The following is a 27,905-nucleotide window of genomic DNA, read 5'->3' on the forward strand; positions in this document are numbered from 1 at the left end:
TGAGGTGAATTAGAAATGTCTTGTTTTCAGAATAGACTCAAATTAGGTTTCAGATTGAATCACAGCAATTTTTAAAAATAATCATATAAATGCTTAATATTAACACTGATCACAAATCATGAATGATTTTTAATAGAATATCTACAGAGGTGTTCAGAGACCCATTTTCAGCAATAATCCCTCCTGTGTTCAGTGGTACATTGTCTTATCTAATGCAAGCTTAACACATTAAAGCCTAACTTATCACTCAAAACAGCTTTTTAAAGATTTTTGCACAAACTGAAACTATTGTGGTGATTAAAGAAACAATAAATGTGTCTGGATCATCCCAGTGTTTGTTTTTAACCTCATGAAACCAAGTTTCCATTTTCCTCTAAAGGGGCTGCAACACCCAGCTGCACAAAACCTTCACTTTTTTTAACAGTTTCACTCTTTGAATATTTTTCATTTCTTACAATCAGAATTCTCCAATAGATTTGTAGAAGAAATTATTTTCTTTCAGGCATCACCAACTGAACCTGTTATGTTAACGTCTCAAGCTCCAGCCTAACCTCATTGAATTTTGCTTAGCAAAGTACTTTTCAACTCTAATAATTAGTAAGATTATATTTCTTATCATCTGTTGGTCGTCTGACCTGATAAACTTCAATGAACATTATGACACAGGAGTGATTGTCTCTAAAAATGGGCTCCTGCACGCTTGCAGACATTTTTCCATCACAACTTATGGATGATGAAGGATTTGATTAAAGCTGTGAAACATTACTGATAAACTTCATGTGATGTTACATTAAAGCCAATTTTCTATTAAAATCAGGGACTTTTCTAACTGACCTCTGACCTTTGAGCAGTAGTGTGTACTGTATGCTTGTATGTAACTGTATCTGACCTGGATTTTATCACCAGTTTCAAATAAGAATCTTCTTTAAAGTCTGTCTTTCAATACAAATGAAGTTAAACTTTATCAAGGCTGATGGTAAACTGTCCCTAACAAGTCCACTTTATTGCGTGCTCATTGACTTTCTCCTATCAGAGCTGTTTAACAAGCCCACTTTATACATGCTTATTAATCTATCACGCTTATCAGTGGCTCATGGTTGCTTAAAGCCTATGTCTGAACTTGACCACAGAGGCAGAGCATCATTCAATCTTGGCAGCAGCTCCAGAATGACAAACTCCACTTTCTCTGCATCAAGACAGCTCATAACTTTTTAACAGTCTCTCCTGATAGTCTCATATCATCTGCTCTAATCAATAACCAGTACACTATCATTACAATGTAGACTACAGCTCAAAAGTCTGAGGTGAATTAGAAATGTCTTGTTTTCAGAATAGACTCAAATTAGGTTTCAGATTGAATCACAGCAATTTATTAAAAAAATCATATAAATGCTTAATATTAACACTGATCACAAATCATGAATGATTTTTAATAGAATATCTACAGAGGTGTTCAGAGACCCATTTTCAGCAATAATCCCTCTTGTGTTCAGTGGTACATTGTCTTATCTAATGCAAGCTTAACACATTAAAGCCTAACTTATCACTCAAAACAGCTTTTTAAAGATTTTTGCACAAACTGAAACTATTGTGGTGATTAAAGAAACAATAAATGTGTCTGGATCATCCCAGTGTTTGTTTTTAACCTCATGAAACCAAGTTTCCATTTTCCTCTAAAGGGGCTGCAACACCCAGCTGCACAAAACCTTCACTTTTTTTAACAGTTTCACTCTTTGAATATTTTTCATTTCTTACAATCAGAATTCTCCAATAGATTTGTAGAAGAAAATTATTTTCTTTCAGGCATCACCAACTGAACCTGTTATGTTAACGTCTCAAGCTCCAGCCTAACCTCATTGAATTTTGCTTAGCAAAGTACTTTTCAACTCTAATAATTAGTAAGATTATATTTCTTATCATCTGTTGGTCGTCTGACCTGATAAACTTCAATGAACATTATGACACAGGAGTGATCTGTCTCTAAAAATGGGCTCCTGCACGCTTGCAGACATTTTTCCATCACAACTTATGGATGATGAAGGATTTGATTAAAGCTGTGAAACATTACTGATAAACTTCATGTGATGTTACATTAAAGCCAATTTTCTATTAAAATCAGGGACTTTTCGAACTGACCTCTGACCTTTGAGCAGTAGTGTGTACTGTATGCTTGTATGTAACTGTATCTGACCTGGATTTTATCACCAGTTTCAAATAAGAATCTTCTTTAAAGTCTGTCTTTCAATACAAATGAAGTTAAACTTTATCAAGGCTGATGGTAAACTGTCCCTAACAAGTCCACTTTATTGCGTGCTCATTGACTTTCTCCTATCAGAGCTGTTTAACAAGCCCACTTTATACATGCTTATTAATCTATCACGCTTATCAGTGGCTCATGGTTGCTTAAAGCCTATGTCTGAACTTGACCACAGAGGCAGAGCATCATTCAATCTTGGCAGCAGCTCCAGGATGACAAACTCCACTTTCTCTGCATCAAGACAGCTCATAACTTTTTAACAGTCTCTCCTGATAGTCTCATATCATCTGCTCTAATCAATAACCATACACTATCATTACAATGTAGACTACAGCTCAAAAGTCTGAGGTGAATTAGAAATGTCTTGTTTTCAGAATAGACTCAAATTAGGTTTCAGATTGAATCACAGCAATTTTTAAAAATAATCATATAAATGCTTAATATTAACACTGATCACAAATCATGAATGATTTTTAATAGAATATCTACAGAGGTGTTCAGAGACCCATTTTCAGCAATAATCCCTCCTGTGTTCAGTGGTACATTGTCTTATCTAATGCAAGCTTAACACATTAAAGCCTAACTTATCACTCAAAACAGCTTTTTAAAGATTTTTGCACAAACTGAAACTATTGTGGTGATTAAAGAAACAATAAATGTGTCTGGATCATCCCAGTGTTTGTTTTTAACCTCATGAAACCAAGTTTCCATTTTCCTCTAAAGGGGCTGCAACACCCAGCTGCACAAAACCTTCACTTTTTTTAACAGTTTCACTCTTTGAATATTTTTCATTTCTTACAATCAGAATTCTCCAATAGATTTGTAGAAGAAAATTATTTTCTTTCATGCGTCACCAACTGAACCTGTTATGTTAACGTCTCAACCTCCAGCCTAACCTCATTGAATTTTGCTTAGCAAAGTACTTTTCAACTCTAATAATTAGTAAGATTATATTTCTTATCATCTGTTGGTCGTCTGACCTGATAAACTTCAATGAACATTATGACACAGGAGTGATTGTCTCTAAAAATGGGCTCCTGCACGCTTGCAGACATTTTTCCATCACAACTTATGGATGATGAAGGATTTGATTAAAGCTGTGAAACATTACTGATAAACTTCATGTGATGTTACATTAAAGCCAATTTTCTATTAAAATCGGGGACTTTTCTAACTGACCTCTGACCTTTGAGCAGTAGTGTGTACTGTATGCTTGTATGTAACTGTATCTGACCTGGATTTTATCACCAGTTTCAAATAAGAATCTTCTTTAAAGTCTGTCTTTCAATACAAAATAAGTTAAACTTTATCAAGGCTGATGGTAAACTGTCCCTAACAAGTCCACTTTATTGCGTGCTCATTGACTTTCTCCTATCAGAGCTGTTTAACAAGCCCACTTTATACATGCTTATTAATCTATCACGCTTATCAGTGGCTCATGGTTGCTTAAAGCCTATGTCTGAACTTGACCACAGAGGCAGAGCATCATTCAATCTTGGCAGCAGCTCCAGGATGACAAACTCCACTTTCTCTGCATCAAGACAGCTCATAACTTTTTAACAGTCTCTCCGGATAGTCTCATATCATCTGCTCTAATCAATAACCATACACTATCATTACAATGTAGACTACAGCTCAAAAGTCTGAGGTGAATTAGAAATGTCTTGTTTTCAGAATAGACTCAAATTAGGTTTCAGATTGAATCACAGCAATTTTTAAAAAATAATCATATAAATGCTTAATATTAACACTGATCACAAATCATGAATGATTTTTAATAGAATATCTACAGAGGTGTTCAGAGACCCATTTTCAGCAATAATCCCTCCTGTGTTCAGTGGTACATTGTCTTATCTAATGCAAGCTTAACACATTAAAGCCTAACTTATCACTCAAAACAGCTTTTTAAAGATTTTTGCACAAACTGAAACTATTGTGGTGATTAAAGAAACAATAAATGTGTCTGGATCATCCCAGTGTTTGTTTTTAACCTCATGAAACCAAGTTTCCATTTTCCTCTAAAGGGGCTGCAACACCCAGCTGCACAAAACCTTCACTTTTTTTAACAGTTTCACTCTTTGAATATTTTTCATTTCTTACAATCAGAATTCTCCAATAGATTTGTAGAAGAAATTATTTTCTTTCATGCATCACCAACTGAACCTGTTATGTTAACGTCTCAAGCTCCAGCCTAACCTCATTGAATTTTGCTTAGCAAAGTACTTTTCAACTCTAATAATTAGTAAGATTATATTTCTTATCATCTGTTGGTCGTCTGACCTGATAAACTTCAATGAACATTATGACACAGGAGTGATTGTCTCTAAAAATGGGCTCCTGCACGCTTGCAGACATTTTTCCATCACAACTTATGGATGATGAAGGATTTGATTAAAGCTGTGAAACATTACTGATAAACTTCATGTGATGTTACATTAAAGCCAATTTTCTATTAAAATCAGGGACTTTTCTAACTGACCTCTGACCTTTGAGCAGTAGTGTGTACTGTATGCTTGTATGTAACTGTATCTGACCTGGATTTTATCACCAGTTTCAAATAAGAATCTTCTTTAAAGTCTGTCTTTCAATACAAATGAAGTTAAACTTTATCAAGGCTGATGGTAAACTGTCCCTAACAAGTCCACTTTATTGCGTGCTCATTGACTTTCTCCTATCAGAGCTGTTTAACAAGCCCACTTTATACATGCTTATTAATCTATCACGCTTATCAGTGGCTCATGGTTGCTTAAAGCCTATGTCTGAACTTGACCACAGAGGCAGAGCATCATTCAATCTTGGCAGCAGCTCCAGGATGACAAACTCCACTTTCTCTGCATCAAGACAGCTCATAACTTTCTAACAGTCTCTCCTGATAGTCTCATATCATCTGCTCTAAGAAATAACCATACACTATCATTACAATGTAGACTACAGCTCAAAAGTCTGAGGTGAATTAGAAATGTCTTGTTTTCAGAATAGACTCAAATTAGGTTTCAGATTGAATCACAGCAATTTATCAAAATAATCATATAAATGCTTAATATTAACACTGATCACAAATCATGAATGATTTTTAATAGAATATCTACAGAGGTGTTCAGAGACCCATTTTCAGCAATAATCCCTCCTGTGTTCAGTGGTACATTGTCTTATCTAATGCAAGCTTAACACATTAAAGCCTAAGTTATCACTCAAAACAGCTTTTTAAAGATTTTTGCACAAACTGAAACTATTGTGGTGATTAAAGAAACAATAAATGTGTCTGGATCATCCCAGTGTTTGTTTTTAACCTCATGAAACCAAGTTTCCATTTTCCTCTAAAGGGGCTGCAACACCCAGCTGCACAAAACCTTCACTTCTTTTAAAAGTTTCACTCTTTGAATATTTTTCATTTCTTACAATCAGAATTCTCCAATAGATTTGTAGAAGAAAATTATTTTCTTTCAGGCATCACCAACTGAACCTGTTATGTTAACGTCTCAAGCTCCAGCCTAACCTCATTGAATTTTGCTTAGCAAAGTACTTTTCAACTCTAATAATTAGTAAGATTATATTTCTTATCATCTGTTGGTCGTCTGACCTGATAAACTTCAATGAAAATTATGACACAGGAGTGATTGTCTCTAAAAATGGGCTCCTGCACGCTTGCAGACATTTTTCCATCACAACTTATGGATGATGAAGGATTTGATTAAAGCTGTGAAACATTACTGATAACCTTCATGTGATGTTACATTAAAGCCAATTTTCTATTAAAATCGGGGACTTTTCTAACTGACCTGACCTTTGAGCAGTAGTGTGTACTGTATGCTTGTATGTAACTGTATCTGACCTGGATTTTATCACCAGTTTCAAATAAGAATCTTCTTTAAAGTCTGTCTTTCAATACAAATGAAGTTAAACTTTATCAAGGCTGATGGTAAACTGTCCCTAACAAGTCCACTTTATTGCGTGCTCATTGACTTTCTCCTATCAGAGCTGTTTAACAAGCCCACTTTATACATGCTTATTAATCTATCACGCTTATCAGTGGCTCATGGTTGCTTAAAGCCTATGTCTGAACTTGACCACAGAGGCAGAGCATCATTCAATCTTGGCAGCAGCTCCAGGATGACAAACTCCACTTTCTCTGCATCAAGACAGCTCATAACTTTTTAACAGTCTCTCCTGATAGTCTCATATCATCTGCTCTAATCAATAACCAGTACACTATCATTACAATGTAGACTACAGCTCAAAAGTCTGAGGTGAATTAGAAATGTCTTGTTTTCAGAATAGACTCAAATTAGGTTTCAGATTGAATCACAGCAATTTTTAAAAAATAATCATATAAATGCTTAATATTAACACTGATCACAAATCATGAATGATTTTTAATAGAATATCTACAGAGGTGTTCAGAGACCCATTTTCAGCAATAATCCCTCCTGTGTTCAGTGGTACATTGTCTTATCTAATGCAAGCTTAACACATTAAAGCCTAACTTATCACTCAAAACAGCTTTTTAAAGATTTTTGCACAAACTGAAACTATTGTGGTGATTAAAGAAACAATAAATGTGTCTGGATCATCCCAGTGTTTGTTTTTAACCTCATGAAACCAAGTTTCCATTTTCCTCTAAATGGGCTGCAACACCCAGCTGCACAAAACCTTCACTTTTTTTAACAGTTTCACTCTTTGAATATTTTTCATTTCTTACAATCAGAATTCTCCAATAGATTTGTAGAAGAAAATTATTTTCTTTCATGTATCACCAACTAAACCTGTTATGTTAACGTCTCAAGCTCCAGCCTAACCTCATTGAATTTTGCTTAGCAAAGTACTTTTCAACTCTAATAATTAGTAAGATTATATTTCTTATCATCTGTTGGTCGTCTGACCTGATAAACTTCAATGAACATTATGACACAGGAGTGATTGTCTCTAAAAATGGGCTCCTGCACGCTTGCAGACATTCTTCCATCACAACTTATGGATGATGAAGGATTTGATTAAAGCTGTGAAACATTACTGATAACCTTCATGTGATGTTAGATTAAAGCCAATTTTCTATTAAAATCAGGGACTTTTCTAACTGACCTCTGACCTTTGAGCAGTAGTGTGTACTGTATGCTTGTATGTAACTGTATCTGACCTGGATTTTATCACCAGTTTCAAATAAGAATCTTCTTTAAAGTCTGTCTTTCAATACAAATGAAGTTAAACTTTATCAAGGCTGATGGTAAACTGTCCCTAACAAGTCCACTTTATTGCGTGCTCATTGACTTTCTCCTATCAGAGCTGTTTAACAAGCCCACTTTATACATGCTTATTAATCTATCACGCTTATCAGTGGCTCATGGTTGCTTAAAGCCTATGTCTGAACTTGACCACAGAGGCAGAGCATCATTCAATCTTGGCAGCAGCTCCAGGATGACAAACTCCACTTTCTCTGCATCAAGACAGCTCATAACTTTTTAACAGTCTCTCCTGATAGTCTCATATCATCTGCTCTAATCAATAACCATACACTATCATTACAATGTAGACTACAGCTCAAAAGTCTGAGGTGAATTAGAAATGTCTTGTTTTCAGAATAGACTCAAATTAGGTTTCAGATTGAATCACAGCAATTTTATCAAAATAATCATATAAATGCTTAATATTAACACTGATCACAAATCATGAATGATTTTTAATAGAATATCTACAGAGGTGTTCAGAGACCCATTTTCAGCAATAATCCCTCCTGTGTTCAGTGGTACATTGTCTTATCTAATGCAAGCTTAACACATTAAAGCCTAACTTATCACTCAAAACAGCTTTTTAAAGATTTTTGCACAAACTGAAACTATTGTGGTGATTAAAGAAACAATAAATGTGTCTGGATCATCCCAGTGTTTGTTTTTAACCTCATGAAACCAAGTTTCCATTTTCCTCTAAAGGGGCTGCAACACCCAGCTGCACAAAACCTTCACTTTTTTTTTTAAAATTTCACTCTTTGAATATTTTTCATTTCTTACAATCAGAATTCTCCAATAGATTTGTAGAAGAAAATTATTTTCTTTCAGGCATCACCAACTGAACCTGTTATGTTAACGTCTCAAGCTCCAGCCTAACCTCATTGAATTTTGCTTAGCAAAGTACTTTTCAACTCTAATAATTAGTAAGATTATATTTCTTATCATCTGTTGGTCGTCTGACCTGATAAACTTCAATGAACATTATGACACAGGAGTGATTGTCTCTAAAAATGGGCTCCTGCACGCTTGCAGACATTTTTCCATCACAACTTATGGATGATGAAGGATTTGATTAAAGCTGTGAAACATTACTGATAACCTTCATGTGATGTTACATTAAAGCCAATTTTCTATTAAAATCAGGGACTTTTCTAACTGACCTCTGACCTTTGAGCAGTAGTGTGTACTGTATGCTTGTATGTAACTGTATCTGACCTGGATTTTATCACCAGTTTCAAATAAGAATCTTCTTTAAAGTCTGTCTTTCAATACAAATGAAGTTAAACTTTATCAAGGCTGATGGTAAACTGTCCCTAACAAGTCCACTTTATTGCGTGCTCATTGACTTTCTACTATCAGAGCTGTTTAACAAGCCCACTTTATACATGCTTATTAATCTATCACGCTTATCAGTGGCTCATGGTTGCTTAAAGCCTATGTCTGAACTTGACCACAGAGGCAGAGCATCATTCAATCTTGGCAGCAGCTCCAGGATGACAAACTCCACTTTCTCTGCATCAAGACAGCTCATAACTTTTTAACAGTCTCTCCTGATAGTCTCATATCATCTGCTCTAATCAATAACGGTACACTATCATTACAATGTAGACTACAGCTCAAAAGTCTGAGGTGAATTAGAAATGTCTTGTTTTCAGAATAGACTCAAATTAGGTTTCAGATTGAATCACAGCAATTTTTAAAAAATAATCATATAAATGCTTAATATTAACACTGATCACAAATCATGAATGATTTTTAATAGAATATCTACAGAGGTGTTCAGAGACCCATTTTCAGCAATAATCCCTCTTGTGTTCAGTGGTACATTGTCTTATCTAATGCAAGCTTAACACATTAAAGCCTAACTTATCACTCAAAACAGCTTTTTAAAGATTTTTGCACAAACTGAAACTATTGTGGTGATTAAAGAAACAATAAATGTGTCTGGATCATCCCAGTGTTTGTTTTTAACCTCATGAAACCAAGTTTCCATTTTCCTCTAAAGGGGCTGCAACACCCAGCTGCACAAAACCTTCACTTTTTTTAACAGTTTCACTCTTTGAATATTTTTCATTTCTTACAATCAGAATTCTCCAATAGATTTGTAGAAGAAAATTATTTTCTTTCAGGCATCACCAACTGAACCTGTTATGTTAACGTCTCAAGCTCCAGCCTAACCTCATTGAATTTTGCTTAGCAAAGTACTTTTCAACTCTAATAATTAGTAAGATTATATTTCTTATCATCTGTTGGTCGTCTGACCTGATAAACTTCAATGAACATTATGACACAGGAGTGATCGTCTCTAAAAATGGGCTCCTGCACGCTTGCAGACATTTTTCCATCACAACTTATGGATGATGAAGGATTTGATTAAAGCTGTGAAACATTACTGATAAACTTCATGTGATGTTACATTAAAGCCAATTTTCTATTAAAATCGGGGACTTTTCTAACTGACCTCTGACCTTTGAGCAGTAGTGTGTACTGTATGCTTGTATGTAACTGTATCTGACCTGGATTTTATCACCAGTTTCAAATAAGAATCTTCTTTAAAGTCTGTCTTTCAATACAAATGAAGTTAAACTTTATCAAGGCTGATGGTAAACTGTCCCTAACAAGTCCACTTTATTGCGTGCTCATTGACTTTCTCCTATCAGAGCTGTTTAACAAGCCCACTTTATACATGCTTATTAATCTATCACGCTTATCAGTGGCTCATGGTTGCTTAAAGCCTATGTCTGAACTTGACCACAGAGGCAGAGCATCATTCAATCTTGGCAGCAGCTCCAGGATGACAAACTCCACTTTCTCTGCATCAAGACAGCTCATAACTTTTTAACAGTCTCTCCTGATAGTCTCATATCATCTGCTCTAATCAATAACCATACACTATCATTACAATGTAGACTACAGCTCAAAAGTCTGAGGTGAATTAGAAATGTCTTGTTTTCAGAATAGACTCAAATTAGGTTTCAGATTGAATCACAGCAATTTATGAAAATAATCATATAAATGCTTAATATTAACACTGATCACAAATCATGAATGATTTTTAATAGAATATCTACAGAGGTGTTCAGAGACCCATTTTCAGCAATAATCCCTCCTGTGTTCAGTGGTACATTGTCTTATCTAATGCAAGCTTAACACATTAAAGCCTAACTTATCACTCAAAACAGCTTTTTAAAGATTTTAGCACAAACTGAAACTATTGTGGTGATTAAAGAAACAATAAATGTGTCTGGATCATCCCAGTGTTTGTTTTTAACCTCGTGAAACCAAGTTTCCATTTTCCTCTAAAGGGGCTGCAACACCCAGCTGCACAAAACCTTCACTTTTTTTTAAAAGTTTCACTCTTTGAATATTTTTCATTTCTTACAATTGGAATTCTCCAATAGATTTGTAGAAGAAAATTATTTTCTTTCAGGCATCACCAACTGAACCTGTTATGTTAACGTCTCAAGCTCCAGCCTAACCTCATTGAATTTTGCTTAGCAAAGTACTTTTCAACTCTAATAATTAGTAAGATTATATTTCTTATCATCTGTTGGTCGTCTGACCTGATAAACTTCAATGAACATTATGACACAGGAGTGATTGTCTCTAAAAATGGGCTCCTGCACGCTTGCAGACATTTTTCCATCACAACTTATGGATGATGAAGGATTTGATTAAAGCTGTGAAACATTACTGATAACCTTCATGTGATGTTACATTAAAGCCAATTTTCTATTAAAATCAGGGACTTTTCTAACTGACCTCTGACCTTTGAGCAGTAGTGTGTACTGTATGCTTGTATGTAACTGTATCTGACCTGGATTTTATCACCAGTTTCAAATAAGAATCTTCTTTAAAGTCTGTCTTTCAATACAAATGAAGTTAAACTTTATCAAGGCTGATGGTAAACTGTCCCTAACAAGTCCACTTTATTGCGTGCTCATTGACTTTCTACTATCAGAGCTGTTTAACAAGCCCACTTTATACATGCTTATTAATCTATCACGCTTATCAGTGGCTCATGGTTGCTTAAAGCCTATGTCTGAACTTGACCACAGAGGCAGAGCATCATTCAATCTTGGCAGCAGCTCCAGGATGACAAACTCCACTTTCTCTGCATCAAGACAGCTCATAACTTTTTAACAGTCTCTCCTGATAGTCTCATATCATCTGCTCTAATCAATAACCGGTACACTATCATTACAATGTAGACTACAGCTCAAAAGTCTGAGGTGAATTAGAAATGTCTTGTTTTCAGAATAGACTCAAATTAGGTTTCAGATTGAATCACAGCAATTTTTAAAAAATAATCATATAAATGCTTTATATTAACACTGATCACAAATCATGAATGATTTTTAATAGAATATCTACAGAGGTGTTCAGAGACCCATTTTCAGCAATAATCCCTCCTGTGTTCAGTGGTACATTGTCTTATCTAATGCAAGCTTAACACATTAAAGCCTAACTTATCACTCAAAACAGCTTTTAAAGATTTTTGCACAAACTGAAACTATTGTGGTGATTAAAGAAACAATAAATGTGTCTGGATCATCCCAGTGTTTGTTTTTAACCTCATGAAACCAAGTTTCCATTTTCCTCTAAAGGGGCTGCAACACCCAGCTGCACAAAACCTTCACTTTTTTTAACAGTTTCACTCTTTGAATATTTTTCATTTCTTACAATCAGAATTCTCCAATAGATTTGTAGAAGAAAATTATTTTCTTTCAGGCATCACCAACTGAACCTGTTATGTTAACGTCTCAAGCTCCAGCCTAACCTCATTGAATTTTGCTTAGCAAAGTACTTTTCAACTCTAATAATTAGTAAGATTATATTTCTTATCATCTGTTGGTCGTCTGACCTGATAAACTTCAATGAACATTATGACACAGGAGTGATTGTCTCTAAAAATGGGCTCCTGCACGCTTGCAGACATTTTTCCATCACAACTTATGGATGATGAATGATTTGATTAAAGCTGTGAAACATTACTGATAAACTTCATGTGATGTTACATTAAAGCCAATTTTCTATTAAAATCAGGGACTTTTCTAACTGACCTCTGACCTTTGAGCAGTAGTGTGTACTGTATGCTTGTATGTAACTGTATCTGACCTGGATTTTATCACCAGTTTCAAACAAGAATCTTCTTTAAAGTCTGTCTTTCAATACAAATGAAGTTAAACTTTATCAAGGCTGATGGTAGACTGTCCCTAACAAGTCCACTTTATTGCGTGCTCATTGACTTTCTCCTATCAGAGCTGTTTAACAAGCCCACTTTATACATGCTTATTAATCTATCACGCTTATCAGTGGCTCATGGTTGCTTAAAGCCTATGTCTGAACTTGACCACAGAGGCAGAGCATCATTCAATCTTGGCAGCAGCTCCAGGATGACAAACTCCACTTTCTCTGCATCAAGACAGCTCATAACTTTTTAACAGTCTCTCCTGATAGTCTCATATCATCTGCTCTAATCAATAACCATACACTATCATTACAATGTAGACTACAGCTCAAAAGTCTGAGGTGAATTAGAAATGTCTTGTTTTCAGAATAGACTCAAATTAGGTTTCAGATTGAATCACAGCAATTTATGAAAATAATCATATAAATGCTTAATATTAACACTGATCACAAATCATGAATGATTTTTAATAGAATATCTACAGAGGTGTTCAGAGACCCATTTTCAGCAATAATCCCTCCTGTGTTCAGTGGTACATTGTCTTATCTAATGCAAGCTTAACACATTAAAGCCTAACTTATCACTCAAAACAGCTTTTTAAAGATTTTTGCACAAACTGAAACTATTGTGGTGATTAAAGAAACAATAAATGTGTCTGGATCATCCCAGTGTTTGTTTTTAACCTCATGAAACCAAGTTTCCATTTTCCTCTAAAGGGGCTGCAACACCCAGCTGCACAAAACCTTCACTTTTTTTTAAAAAATTTCACTCTTTGAATATTTTTCATTTCTTACAATCAGAATTCTCCAATAGATTTGTAGAAGAAAATTATTTTCTTTCAGGCATCACCAACTGAACCTGTTATGTTAACGTCTCAATCTCCAGCCTAACCTCATTGAATTTTGCTTAGCAAAGTACTTTTCAACTCTAATAATTAGTAAGATTATATTTCTTATCATCTGTTGGTCGTCTGACCTGATAAACTTCAATGAACATTATGACACAGGAGTGATTGTCTCTAAAAATGGGCTCCTGCACGCTTGCAGACATTTTTCCATCACAACTTATGGATGATGAAGGATTTGATTAAAGCTGTGAAACATTACTGATAACCTTCATGTGATGTTACATTAAAGCCAATTTTCTATTAAAATCAGGGACTTTTCTAACTGACATCTGACCTTTGAGCAGTAGTGTGTACTGTATGCTTGTATGAAACTGTATCTGACCTGGATTTTATCACCAGTTTCAAATAAGAATCTTCTTTAAAGTCTGTCTTTCAATACAAATGAAGTTAAACTTTATCAAGGCTGATGGTAAACTGTCCCTAACAAGTCCACTTTATTGCGTGCTCATTGACTTTCTCCTATCAGAGCTGTTTAACAAGCCCACTTTATACATGCTTATTAATCTATCACGCTTATCAGTGGCTCATGGTTGCTTAAAGCCTATGTCTGAACTTGACCACAGAGGCAGAGCATCATTCAATCTTGGCAGCAGCTCCAGGATGACAAACTCCACTTTCTCTGCATCAAGACAGCTCATAACTTTTTAACAGTCTCTCCTGATAGTCTCATATCATCTGCTCTAATCAATAACCATACACTATCATTACAATGTAGACTACAGCTCAAAAGTCTGAGGTGAATTAGAAATGTCTTGTTTTCAGAATAGACTCAAATTAGGTTTCAGATTGAATCACAGCAATTTTTAAAAAATAATCATATAAATGCTTAATATTAACACTGATCACAAATCATGAATGATTTTTAATAGAATATCTACAGAGGTGTTCAGAGACCCATTTTCAGCAATACTCCCTCCTGTGTTCAGTGGTACATTGTCTTATCTAATGCAAGCTTAACACATTAAAGCCTAACTTATCACTCAAAACGGCTTTTTAAAGATTTCTGCACAAACTGAAACTATTGTGGTGATTAAAGAAACAATAAATGTGTCTGGATCATCCCAGTGTTTGTTTTTAACCTCATGAAACCAAGTTTCCATTTTCCTCTAAAGGGGCTGCAACACCCAGCTGCACAAAACCTTCACTTTTTTTTAACAGTTTCACTCTTTGAATATTTTTCATTTCTTACAATCAGAATTCTCCAATAGATTTGTAGAAGAAAATTATTTTCTTTCAGGCATCACCAACTGAACCTGTTATGTTAACGTCTCAAACTCCAGCCTAACCTCATTGAATTTTGCTTAGCAAAGTACTTTTCAACTCTAATAATTAGTAAGATTATATTTCTTATCATCTGTTGGTCGTCTGACCTGATAAACTTCAATGAACATTATGACACAGGAGTGATCGTCTCTAAAAATGGGCTCCTGCACGCTTGCAGACATTTTTCCATCACAACTTATGGATGATGAAGGATTTGATTAAAAGCTGTGAAACATTACTGATAACCTTCATGTGATGTTACATTAAAGCCAATTTTCTATTAAAATCAGGGATTTTTCTATCTGACCTCTGACCTTTGAGCAGTAGTGTGTACTGTATGCTTGTATGTAACTGTATCTGACCTGGATTTTATCACCAGTTTCAAATGAGAATCTTCTTTAAAGTCTGTCTTTCAATACAAAATAAGTTAAACTTTATCAAGGCTGATGGTAAACTGTCCCTAACAAGTCCACTTTATTGCGTGCTCATTGACTTTCTCCTATCAGAGCTGTTTAACAAGCCCACTTTATACATGCTTATTAATCTATCACGCTTATCAGTGGCTCATGGTTGCTTAAAGCCTATGTCTGAACTTGACCACAGAGGCAGAGCATCATTCAATCTTGGCAGCAGCTCCAGGATGACAAACTCCACTTTCTCTGCATCAAGACAGCTCATAACTTTTTAACAGTCTCTCCTGATAGTCTCATATCATCTGCTCTAATCAATAACGGTACACTATCATTACAATGTAGACTACAGCTCAAAAGTCTGAGGTGAATTAGAAATGTCTTGTTTTCAGAATAGACTCAAATTAGGTTTCAGATTGAATCACAGCAATTTTTAAAAATTAATCATATAAATGCTTAATATTAACACTGATCACAAATCATGAATGATTTTTAATAGAATATCTACAGAGGTGTTCAGAGACCCATTTTCAGCAATAATCCCTCCTGTGTTCAGTGGTACATTGTCTTATCTAATGCAAGCTTAACACATTAAAGCCTAACTTATCACTCAAAACAGCTTTTTAAAGATTTTAGCACAAACTGAAACTATTGTGGTGATTAAAGAAACAATAAATGTGTCTGGATCATCCCAGTGTTTGTTTTTAACCTCGTGAAACCAAGTTTCCATTTTCCTCTAAAGGGGCTGCAACACCCAGCTGCACAAAACCTTCACTTTTTTTTTTAAAATTTCACTCTTTGAATATTTTTCATTTCTTACAATCAGAATTCTCCAATAGATTTGTAGAAGAAAATTATTTTCTTTCAGGCATCACCAACTGAACCTGTTATGTTATGTTAACGTCTCAATCTCCAGCCTAACCTCATTGAATTTTGCTTAGCAAAGTACTTTTCAACTCTAATAATTAGTAAGATTATATTTCTTATCATCTGTTGGTCGTCTGACCTGATAAACTTCAATGAACATTATAACACAGGAGTGATTGTCTCTAAAAATGGGCTCCTGCACGCTTGCAGACATTTTTCCATCACAACTTATGGATGATGAAGGATTTGATAAAAGCTGTGAAACATTACTGATAAACTTCATGTGATGTTACATTAAAGCCAATTTTCTATTAAAATCAGGGACTTTTCTAACTGACCTCTGACCTTTGAGCAGTAGTGTGTACTGTATGCTTGTATGTAACTGTATCTGACCTGGATTTTATCACCAGTTTCAAATAAGAATCTTCTTTAAAGTCTGTCTTTCAATACAAAATAAGTTAAACTTTATCAAGGCTGATGGTAAACTGTCCCTAACAAGTCCACTTTATTGCGTGCTCATTGACTTTCTCCTATCAGAGCTGTTTAACAAGCCCACTTTATACATGCTTATTAATCTATCACGCTTATCAGTGGCTCATGGTTGCTTAAAGCCTATGTCTGAACTTGACCACAGAGGCAGAGCATCATTCAATCTTGGCAGCAGCTCCAGGATGACAAACTCCACTTTCTCTGCATCAAGACAGCTCATAACTTTTTAACAGTCTCTCCTGATAGTCTCATATCATCTGCTCTAATCAATAACGGTACACTATCATTACAATGTAGACTACAGCTCAAAAGTCTGAGGTGAATTAGAAATGTCTTGTTTTCAGAATAGACTCAAATTAGGTTTCAGATTGAATCACAGCAATTTTTAAAAATAATCATATAAATGCTTAATATTAACACTGATCACAAATCATGAATGATTTTTAATAGAATATCTACAGAGGTGTTCAGAGACCCATTTTCAGCAATAATCCCTCCTGTGTTCAGTGGTACATTGTCTTATCTAATGCAAGCTTAACACATTAAAGCCTAACTTATCACTCAAAACAGCTTTTTAAAGATTTTTGCACAAACTGAAACTATTGTGGTGATTAAAGAAACAATAAATGTGTCTGGATCATCCCAGTGTTTGTTTTTTAACCTCATGAAACCAAGTTTCCATTTTCCTCTAAAGGGGCTGCAACACCCAACTGCACAAAACCTTCACTTTTTTTAACAGTTTCACTCTTTGAATATTTTTCATTTCTTACAATCAGAATTCTCCAATAGATTTGTAGAAGAAAATAATTTTCTTTCAGGCATCACCAACTGAACCTGTTATGTTATGTTAACGTCTCAAGCTCCAGCCTAACCTCATTGAATTTTGCTTAGCAAAGTACTTTTCAACTCTAATAATTAGTAAGATTATATTTCTTATCATCTGTTGGTCGTCTGACCTGATAAACTTCAATGAACATTATGACACAGGAGTGATCGTCTCTAAAAATGGGCTCCTGCACGCTTGCAGACATTTTTCCATCACAACTTATGGATGATGAATGATTTGATTAAAGCTGTGAAACATTACTGATAAACTTCATGTGATGTTACATTAAAGCCAATTTTCTATTAAAATCGGGGACTTTTCTAACTGACCTCTGACCTTTGAGCAGTAGTGTGTACTGTATGCTTGTATGTAACTGTATCTGACCTGGATTTTATCACCAGTTTCAAATGAGAATCTTCTTTAAAGTCTGTCTTTCAATACAAAATAAGTTAAACTTTATCAAGGCTGATGGTAAACTGTCCCTAACAAGTCCACTTTATTGCGTGCTCATTGACTTTCTCCTATCAGAGCTGTTTAACAAGCCCACTTTATACATGCTTATTAATCTATCACGCTTATCAGTGGCTCATGGTTGCTTAAAGCCTATGTCTGAACTTGACCACAGAGGCAGAGCATCATTCAATCTTGGCAGCAGCTCCAGGATGACAAACTCCACTTTCTCTGCATCAAGACAGCTCATAACTTTTTAACAGTCTCTCCTGATAGTCTCATATCATCTGCTCTAATAAATAACCATACACTATCATTACAATGTAGACTACAGCTCAAAAGTCTGAGGTGAATTAGAAATGTCTTGTTTTCAGAATAGACTCAAATTTGGTTTCAGATTGAATCACAGCAATTTATCAAAATAATCATATAAATGCTTAATATTAACACTGATCACAAATCATGAATGATTTTTAATAGAATATCTACAGAGGTGTTCAGAGACCCATTTTCAGCAATAATCCCTCCTGTGTTCAGTGGTACATTGTCTTATCTAATGCAAGCTTAACACATTAAAGCCTAACTTATCACTCAAAACAGCTTTTTAAAGATTTTTGCACAAACTGAAACTATTGTGGTGATTAAAGAAACAATAAATGTGTCTGGATCATCCCAGTGTTTGTTTTTAACCTCATGAAACCAAGTTTCCATTTTCCTCTAAAGGGGCTGCAACACCCAGCTGCACAAAACCTTCACTTTTTTTTTTAAAATTTCACTCTTTGAATATTTTTCATTTCTTACAATCGGAATTCTCCAATAGATTTGTAGAAGAAAATTATTTTCTTTCAGGCATCACCAACTGAACCTGTTATGTTAACGTCTCAAGCTCCAGCCTAACCTCATTGAATTTTGCTTAGCAAAGTACTTTTCAACTCTAATAATTAGTAAGATTATATTTCTTATCATCTGTTGGTCGTCTGACCTGATAAACTTCAATGAACATTATGTCACAGGAGTGATTGTCTCTAAAAATGGGCTCCTGCACGCTTGCAGACATTTTTCCATCACAACTTATGGATGATGAAGGATTTGATTAAAGCTGTGAAACATTACTGATAAACTTCATGTGATGTTACATTAAAGCCAATTTTCTATTAAAATCGGGGACTTTTCTAACTGACCTCTGACCTTTGAGCAGTAGTGTGTACTGTATGCTTGTATGTAACTGTATCTGACCTGGATTTTATCACCAGTTTCAAATAAGAATCTTCTTTAAAGTCTGTCTTTCAATACAAATGAAGTTAAACTTTATCAAGGCTGATGGTAAACTGTCCCTAACAAGTCCACTTTATTGCGTGCTCATTGACTTTCTCCTATCAGAGCTGTTTAACAAGCCCACTTTATACATGCTTATTAATCTATCACGCTTATCAGTGGCTCATGGTTGCTTAAAGCCTATGTCTGAACTTGACCACAGAGGCAGAGCATCATTCAATCTTGGCAGCAGCTCCAGGATGACAAACTCCACTTTCTCTGCATCAAGACAGCTCATAACTTTTTAACAGTCTCTCCGGATAGTCTCATATCATCTGCTCTAATAAATAACGGTACACTATCATTACAATGTAGACTACAGCTCAAAAGTCTGAGGTGAATTAGAAATGTCTTGTTTTCTGAATAGACTCAAATTAGGTTTCAGATTGAATCACAGCAATTTATCAAAACAATCATATAAATGCTTAATATTAACACTGATCACAAATCATGAATGATTTTTAATAGAATATCTACAGAGGTGTTCAGAGACCCATTTTCAGCAATAATCCCTCCTGTGTTCAGTGGTACATTGTCTTATCTAATGCAGGCTTAACACTTTAAAGCCTAACTTATCACTCAAAACAGCTTTTTAAAGATTTTTGCACAAACTGAAACTATTGTGGTGATTAAAGAAACAATAAATGTGTCTGGATCATCCCAGTGTTTGTTTTTAACCTCATGAAACCAAGTTTCCATTTTCCTCTAAAGGGGCTGCAACACCCAGCTGCACAAAACCTTCACTTTTTTTAACAGTTTCACTCTTTGAATATTTTTCATTTCTTACAATCAGAATTCTCCAATAGATTTGTAGAAGAAAATTATTTTCTTTCATGCATCACCAACTGAACCTGTTATGTTAACGTCTCAAGCTCCAGCCTAACCTCATTGAATTTTGCTTAGCAAAGTACTTTTCAACTCTAATAATTAGTAAGATTATATTTCTTATCATCTGTTGGTCGTCTGACCTGATAAACTTCAATGAACATTATGACACAGGAGTGATCGTCTCTAAAAATGGGCTCCTGCACACTTGCAGACATTTTTCCATCACAACTTATGGATGATGAAGGATTAGATTAAAGCTGTGAAACATTACTGATAAACTTCATGTGATGTTACATTAAAGCCAATTTTCTATTAAAATCAGGGACTTTTCGAACTGACCTCTGACCTTTGAGCAGTAGTGTGTACTGTATGCTTGTATGTAACTGTATCTGACCTGGATTTTATCACCAGTTTCAAATAAGAATCTTCTTTAAAGTCTGTCTTTCAATACAAATGAAGTTAAACTTTATCAAGGCTGATGGTAAACTGTCCCTAACAAGTCCACTTTATTGCGTGCTCATTGACTTTCTCCTATCAGAGCTGTTTAACAAGCCCACTTTATACATGTTTATTAATCTATCACGCTTATCAGTGGCTCATGGTTGCTTAAAGCCTATGTCTGAACTTGACCACAGAGGCAGAGCATCATTCAATCTTGGCAGCAGCTCCAGGATGACAAACTCCACTTTCTCTGCATCAAGACAGCTCATAACTTTTTAACAGTCTCTCCTGATAGTCTCATATCATCTGCTCTAATCAATAACCATACACTATCATTACAGTGTAGACTACAGCTCAAAAGTCTGAGGTGAATTAGAAATGTCTTGTTTTCAGAATAGACTCAAATTAGGTTTCAGATTGAATCACAGCAATTTATGAAAATAATCATATAAATGCTTAATATTAACACTGATCACAAATCATGAATGATTTTTAATAGAATATCTACAGAGGTGTTCAGAGACCCATTTTCAGCAATAATCCCTCCTGTGTTCAGTGGTACATTGTCTTATGTAATGCAAGCTTAACACATTAAAGCCTAACTTATCACTCAAAACAGCTTTTTAAAGATTTTTGCACAAACTGAAACTATTGTGGTGATTAAAGAAACACTACATGTGTCTGGATCATCCCAGTGTTTGTTTTTAACCTCGTGAAACCAAGTTTCCATTTTCCTCTAAAGGGGCTGCAACACCCAGCTGCACAAAACCTTCACTTTTTTTTTAACAGTTTCACTCTTTGAATATTTTTCATTTCTTACAATCAGAATTCTCCAATAGATTTGTAAAGAAAATTATTTTTCTTTCAGGCATCACCAACTGAACCTGTTATGTTAACGTCTCAATCTCCAGCCTAACCTCACTGAATTTTGCTTAGCAAAGTACTTTTCAACTCTAATAATTAGTAAGATTATATTTCTTATCATCTGTTGGTCGTCTGACCTGATAAACTTCAATGAACATTATAACACAGGAGTGATTGTCTCTAAAAATGGGCTCCTGCACACTTGCAGACATTTTTCCATCACAACTTATTTATGATGAAGGATTTGATTAAAGCTGTGAAACATTACTGATAAACTTCATGTGATGTTACATTAAAGCCAATTTTCTATTAAAATCGGGGACTTTTCTAACTGACCTCTGACCTTTGAGCAGTAGTGTGTACTGTATGCTTGTATGTAACTGTATCTGACCTGGATTTTATCACCAGTTTCAAATAAGAATCTTCTTTAAAGTCTGTCTTTCAATACAAATGAAGTTAAACTTTATCAAGGCTGATGGTAAACTGTCCCTAACAAGTCCACTTTATTGCGTGCTCATTGACTTTCTCCTATCAGAGCTGTTTAACAAGCCCACTTTATACATGCTTATTAATCTATCACGCTTATCAGTGGCTCATGGTTGCTTAAAGCCTATGTCTGAACTTGACCACAGAGGCAGAGCATCATTCAATCTTGGCAGCAGCTCCAGGATGACAAACTCCACTTTCTCTGCATCAAGACAGCTCATAACTTTTTAACAGTCTCTCCTGATAGTCTCATATCATCTGCTCTAATAAATAACGGTACACTATCATTACAATGTAGACTACAGCTCAAAAGTCTGAGGTGAATTAGAAATGTCTTGTTTTCAGAATAGACTCAAATTAGGTTTCAGATTGAATCACAGCAATTTATGAAAATAATCATATAAATGCTTAATATTAACACTGATCACAAATCATGAATGATTTTTAATAGAATATCTACAGAGGTGTTCAGAGACCCATTTTCAGCAATAATCCCTCCTGTGTTCAGTGGTACATTGTCTTATCTAATGCAAGCTTAACACATTAAAGCCTAACTTATCACTCAAAACAGCTTTTTAAAGATTTTTGCACAAACTGAAACTATTGTGGTGATTAAAGAAACAATAAATGTGTCTGGATCATCCCAGTGTTTGTTTTTAACCTCATGAAACCAAGTTTCCATTTTCCTCTAAAGGGGCTGCAACACCCAGCTGCACAAAACCTTCACTTTTTTTAAAAGTTTCACTCTTTGAATATTTTTCATTTCTTACAATCAGAATTCTCCAATAGATTTGTAGAAGAAAATTATTTTCTTTCAGGCATCACCAACTGAACCTGTTATGTTAACGTCTCAAGCTCCAGCCTAACCTCATTGAATTTTGCTTAGCAAAGTACTTTTCAACTCTAATAATTAGTAAGATTATATTTCTTATCATCTGTTGGTCGTCTGACCTGATAAACTTCAATGAACATTATGACACAGGAGTGATTGTCTCTAAAAATGGGCTCCTGCACGCTTGCAGACATTTTTCCATCACAACTTATGGATGATGAAGGATTTGATTAAAGCTGTGAAACATTACTGATAACCTGCATGTGATGTTACATTAAAGCCAATTTTCTATTAAAATCAGGGACTTTTCTAACTGACCTCTGACCTTTGAGCAGTAGTGTGTACTGTATGCTTGTATGTAACTGTATCTGACCTGGATTTTATCACCAGTTTCAAATAAGAATCTTCTTTAAAGTCTGTCTTTCAATACAAATGAAGTTAAACTTTATCAAGGCTGATGGTAAACTGTCCCTAACAAGTCCACTTTATTGCGTGCTCATTGACTTTCTCCTATCAGAGCTGTTTAACAAGCCCACTTTATACATGCTTATTAATCTATCACGCTTATCAGTGGCTCATGGTTGCTTAAAGCCTATGTCTGAACTTGACCACAGAGGCAGAGCATCATTCAATCTTGGCAGCAGCTCCAGGATGACAAACTCCACTTTCTCTGCACCAAGACAGCTCATAACTTTTTAACAGTCTCTCCTGATAGTCTCATATCATCTGCTCTAATCAATAACGGTACACTATCATTACAATGTAGACTACAGCTCAAAAGTCTGAGGTGAATTAGAAATGTCTTGTTTTCAGAATAGACTCAAATTAGGTTTCAGATTGAATCACAGCAATTTTTAAAAAAATAGTCATATAAATGCTTAATATTAACACTGATCACAAATCATGAATGATTTTTAATAGAATATCTACAGAGGTGTTCAGAGACCCATTTTCAGCAATAATCCCTCCTGTGTTCAGTGGTACATTGTCTTATCTAATGCAAGCTTAACACATTAAAGCCTAACTTATCACTCAAAACAGCTTTTTAACAGTGTCTCTCTGTCCTCATACTTCTATACATTCTTCTGTAATAGATAATTATATGCTATCATTGTAATCAATCTACACTACAGCTCAAAAGTTTGAAGTCAATTTTTATCTGATTTATAATCATGTGATTGGTCCACACATCAGTGTCTAAAAAAACGCCCATTTTTATCTGTGTCTATCATCAAAATTTGAGTTGATTGCAATCTCTCCCTAACAAGTTCACTTTATTGCGTGCTCATCAATCTCCTCTACATCTCAGCTAACTGAAGTCAGTTAGAAACGTCTTTTTATCTTAAAAAAAAACAAGATTCTTTTTTATATTTCGTAAATTGGTTTTGATTTATTTGGTTTTGCAAATAAATATAATTGTTTAAAACTTGCATTGATCACCAATTATGATTAATGTCTGATAAAATATTTGCTGGTGTGTGGATTACACCAATAATAGCGAGTGTGCAGATTATATTACCTTCCCTCAGTTTATCACATTAAATCTCATCTTACTAGTGACCCAGCAGTTTTTCCAAATACAGCTGCACTAACCAACATCATTTTTTCAAGTAATATAAAAATCATTTTTATATATTACCTTTATAAACATTCCATTTTTTCTTTCTAATGTCATTAAATCAAGTTTGCACATTTTTATAACAACATTTGGACCTCCAGATCTTTTTAGCTTTCAGTTTTTTCTCAGTGTCACACATGGATTAGTTTTCATCTCTTTCAATAGGAAAGTCAAATCTTCAGACCTTAAAGCAATCTTTGTTTCTTTCAATCATCCTAATATTTTTAATCTCCTGTAATATAATTGCAGTTAACCAGAGCTTAGCTACTCTGATCTACAGTGATTTTGGGGGTTTGGATTTGTTTTTCACAGGTGCAGAGCCTTTTTCTACAAAATTCCGAATAAACTGCATTTTTTAAAAGTACCATTAACCATGTAGACTGACAAGTAACTAACCATGTAACACAGTGATCAGTAGAGAAGAAAGAAAATAATCCATTTCAACATTTCTAATTCAGAGCAAAATTATTGATCTGATTAAGGAAACAGTAAATTTGGCCACATTATTGTCCTGATCCTCCAGTTTTCCCTTTCCAATGTGACTAAATAAAATTCAACTTTTTTTTTTTTTTAATAAAAGCAGATGCACATCCATATATTTCTTACAGTAAGAATCCTCCAACAACCTTTCAAAAGAAACATTTTTTGTCTTTCCTCAATTTTGAGAGTAACTGAAGCCACAAACCTGAAGCTCGAGACCCAAAACTAACCAAATTTAATGTTTCCTTAATCAGCACAGTAATTTTTAACTCTTTGTGTGTTATGTTTACTCACAGTTTTGATGCTTGCTTCTTCGACTTGATCCACCATCGCTCTGCTGTTTTCTCCTCATGCTTCTCCTTCATGCGTCCTGTCCTCAAATATAATCCAACCTGCCTCCTTGTTTCCTCCTTGACTTGTATTAGCAAAATTTCCAGTTAAATTAAGAGAAATCCAGAAAAGTTTTCCTGCTTCAAAAGCTCTTCCAGTTGCCTGTCTTCTTGTCCTCCTTTAAATGTGCATTTTTCTACATTTGTATTTATTTGACTTCATATTGCCATGACAACATAGCACAGAGCATCATGGTAGATTAAGGCAGGGGGTTCTGTCCTCTGCAGAAATGCTGGTGTTCCATAGTGATGTAAAAGTATGTTAATAATCTTTAAACAGACACTCACTGATCCTGTAAGAGCAGGAATTTAACTGCAAACCCTCACAGTCCCCATCAGCATAGCTGGACTGGCCATCGGGCATACCGGGCATTTGGCCGGTGGCCCGATGGTAATTTTTTGTTTTAAATGGGCCGATGTTTTGTTGTTGTTGTCTTTTTTTCGTAACCGTGTAAACAGTGAAAGGTGGGGATTGGACAGATGCTGGCAGACGTGTAAAAATAACTCAATTGTTTGGTAGTGGCTATGGTGGAGCTTTCACAGATTCAGTAAAATTAGCAAGTGGTGGAGGCCAGCAGGTGGATGGGGGAAAGGGGAGGCGGAGGTGGAGAGACCCAAGGCGGCTGCCAGTCCGACTGTCAGGTGAAATGAGCTTCAGGTAAGAAGTTATGACCTGCAGTCTATCTGGGTCAGATATAAACCAAGTTTTGGTGTAGTTTATTTTCGTTGTGCTAACTTTTTACAGTCAGCTACAATAACTCGTACTGTGTACTAGCTAGCATGACAGAGTTTCTATACAGTTGGGTGGGTGCTATGATGTTACTGGTGAACTTTATTTTATTCATATGGTTAGTTAGTAGAGTTGCCTACCATCCTGTAAAAAACGGAATCCTCTGGTATTCAGAGTTAATATTAAGCATTTCGCATTGAGCTGAAAATAAATGCGATTTGTCCCGTACTTCTGCTACAATAAAAAAAAGACAAAAAGCTGGAGTTATTCTGTGTCTTTACGCTGTCAGCTGCCTCTTCTTCTCTCATTCTCCCCCCTCCCTCTCCTGCTGCTACTTCAATCGTGAAATTGATCAATGATCAGCTGATCGGCGTTTCTGCCGCCTCTCTCCTGTCTCTCTTGCTTGTTTATCTCCCGCTTTGCGCCAGAAAGAGGAAACTAGTGGAGGTCGGGTTAAACAGCAGCAGCGCCTTTAAACTTGATAAGCTGTTGTTAGAATTTATTTAATATTACTTTCTAGTATCAGCTGATGTTTGTTAGAGCCGTAAAAGCTGCTGGTCATGATATCGGTTTGGTTATCTGGTGAGAGGGAAACATGAAGAAGAAACCAGGAGATGTCCTTACTGAATCATCAGAGCTGAACAGGTGATGGAGAACAGGTTTACCTTTTAGGTGACATGAATGGGTTGAAGGAAAGCTATGAACTGTTTCTGAGAGACAACTTACACCAGGATCCTTTTCTATGTAGCTGACAGCTGGTAACTGTGCAGGGGCAGGTCTAGCAAAGTTTTGCCATGGGGCCAGGTAGAGCATTAACAGGGAAAGGGGGGCACAAATGATGTCAAATTTATAGAAATCCATTATTGTACATAGTAAGTTTTTTTTCAGGGTCCCAACATAATTTCTTCAGAAGAAAGTACTGTACATGATGCCAGTATTTTCCCACATTTTCTAGATACTGTACTAGTACTTTGTGTAAAATGCCATCAAAAAGTCAGTTAAGTTTTATTCTTTCTCACCTGTCTTTCTGTCTCCTTTCACTTTTTAAAGGTTGCCATGTTAGAAAACATATTTTGCCCTGCCATGCTGTTTATTAATGTGGTAAATAAATAGTTTATGAAAATTATCACTAAATCTGTCATTTATTATTTTTAATATTCAGTAATGGTCATGTCTTACCTCTAGTCTGCTCTGTCTTAATTTCAGGTTTCCACCATATGTTGTAGATAGTTCATGAAGTTAACTCAACCAAGCAGTCTTTGGGTTTCGGCTAAGTACTGTTTAGAATACCAGAATAGGGAGGATGGTGTAGGTTTAAGTTTATTAGATTGATACATATGTACCAACAAGACAGTGTACATCACTGTCACAACAACGTTTGTTTTCATTCAAAGGCTTTATGGTTTTTCCTATAATACCTGGTGGGCCGGTCTCTAGTCAAAATGCCCGGGCTGATTTTTTGTTCCAGTCCAGCCCTGCTTTGAATACCAGTCAGATTATGTATTGTTACTACGCTTTTGGGGGAAAATAGTGATAAAGTTCACATTTTTTAGCATATGAATGGTGAAACCTAATATTTTTTTATCATCATTGCAGGTCAGTAACAGTAACAATGATTTATATTTACTTTATTTATTTATTTATGTATTGGTTTATTCTGGTGTAGGCTTTATCTCTACTTCATCTATAATCCTCCAATCCTGACACCTTCGCCTCCTGTGCAGGTTTGTAAGGGTGCACAGCAGCTAAAAGATCTCCTTTGTTATAAAAAAGTCAAAAGTAGATCTCAGGCAGCTAATGCAGGAAACTACATACAGGGTGAGCCCTGGTTTGATACCAGTGGGTACTGGATTGTAGAGCTAAACTCCAGGACACGTTTACAAACAGTGTTTGTTGTTGTTTGCGCTGCAGCTGCAGGTTTGAACTCTGCAAAATGTCCTGTGATTGGGGGTTTTTTTTTTTTGTTTCTAGAGTTAATATTTTGGGTATGGTATCTTTTTATGAAAAATACAAGAGTAAAAGTGCTTTTAACATGTGCTTC

At 35.3% G+C, this 27,905-nt stretch overlaps 1 long non-coding RNA gene across 1 annotated transcript; it reads right to left on the reverse strand.

Annotated features, from left to right (window-relative positions):
• Positions 1-1,383: 1,383 nt before the first annotated feature.
• On the reverse strand, positions 1,384-26,693 carry LOC146509795 (uncharacterized). The gene is made up of 2 exons (XR_014876400.1): positions 6,914-26,693; positions 1,384-5,615 (listed from the first exon to the last, which is right to left on the reverse strand). It is a non-coding gene; the product is annotated as an uncharacterized LOC146509795 (long non-coding RNA).
• Between the last annotated feature and the right edge of the window lie 1,212 nt (positions 26,694-27,905).

This window comes from Neolamprologus multifasciatus, chromosome 10 (assembly GCF_963576455.1).
Source record: "Neolamprologus multifasciatus chromosome 10, fNeoMul1.2, whole genome shotgun sequence".
NCBI lineage: Eukaryota > Metazoa > Chordata > Actinopteri > Cichliformes > Cichlidae > Neolamprologus > Neolamprologus multifasciatus.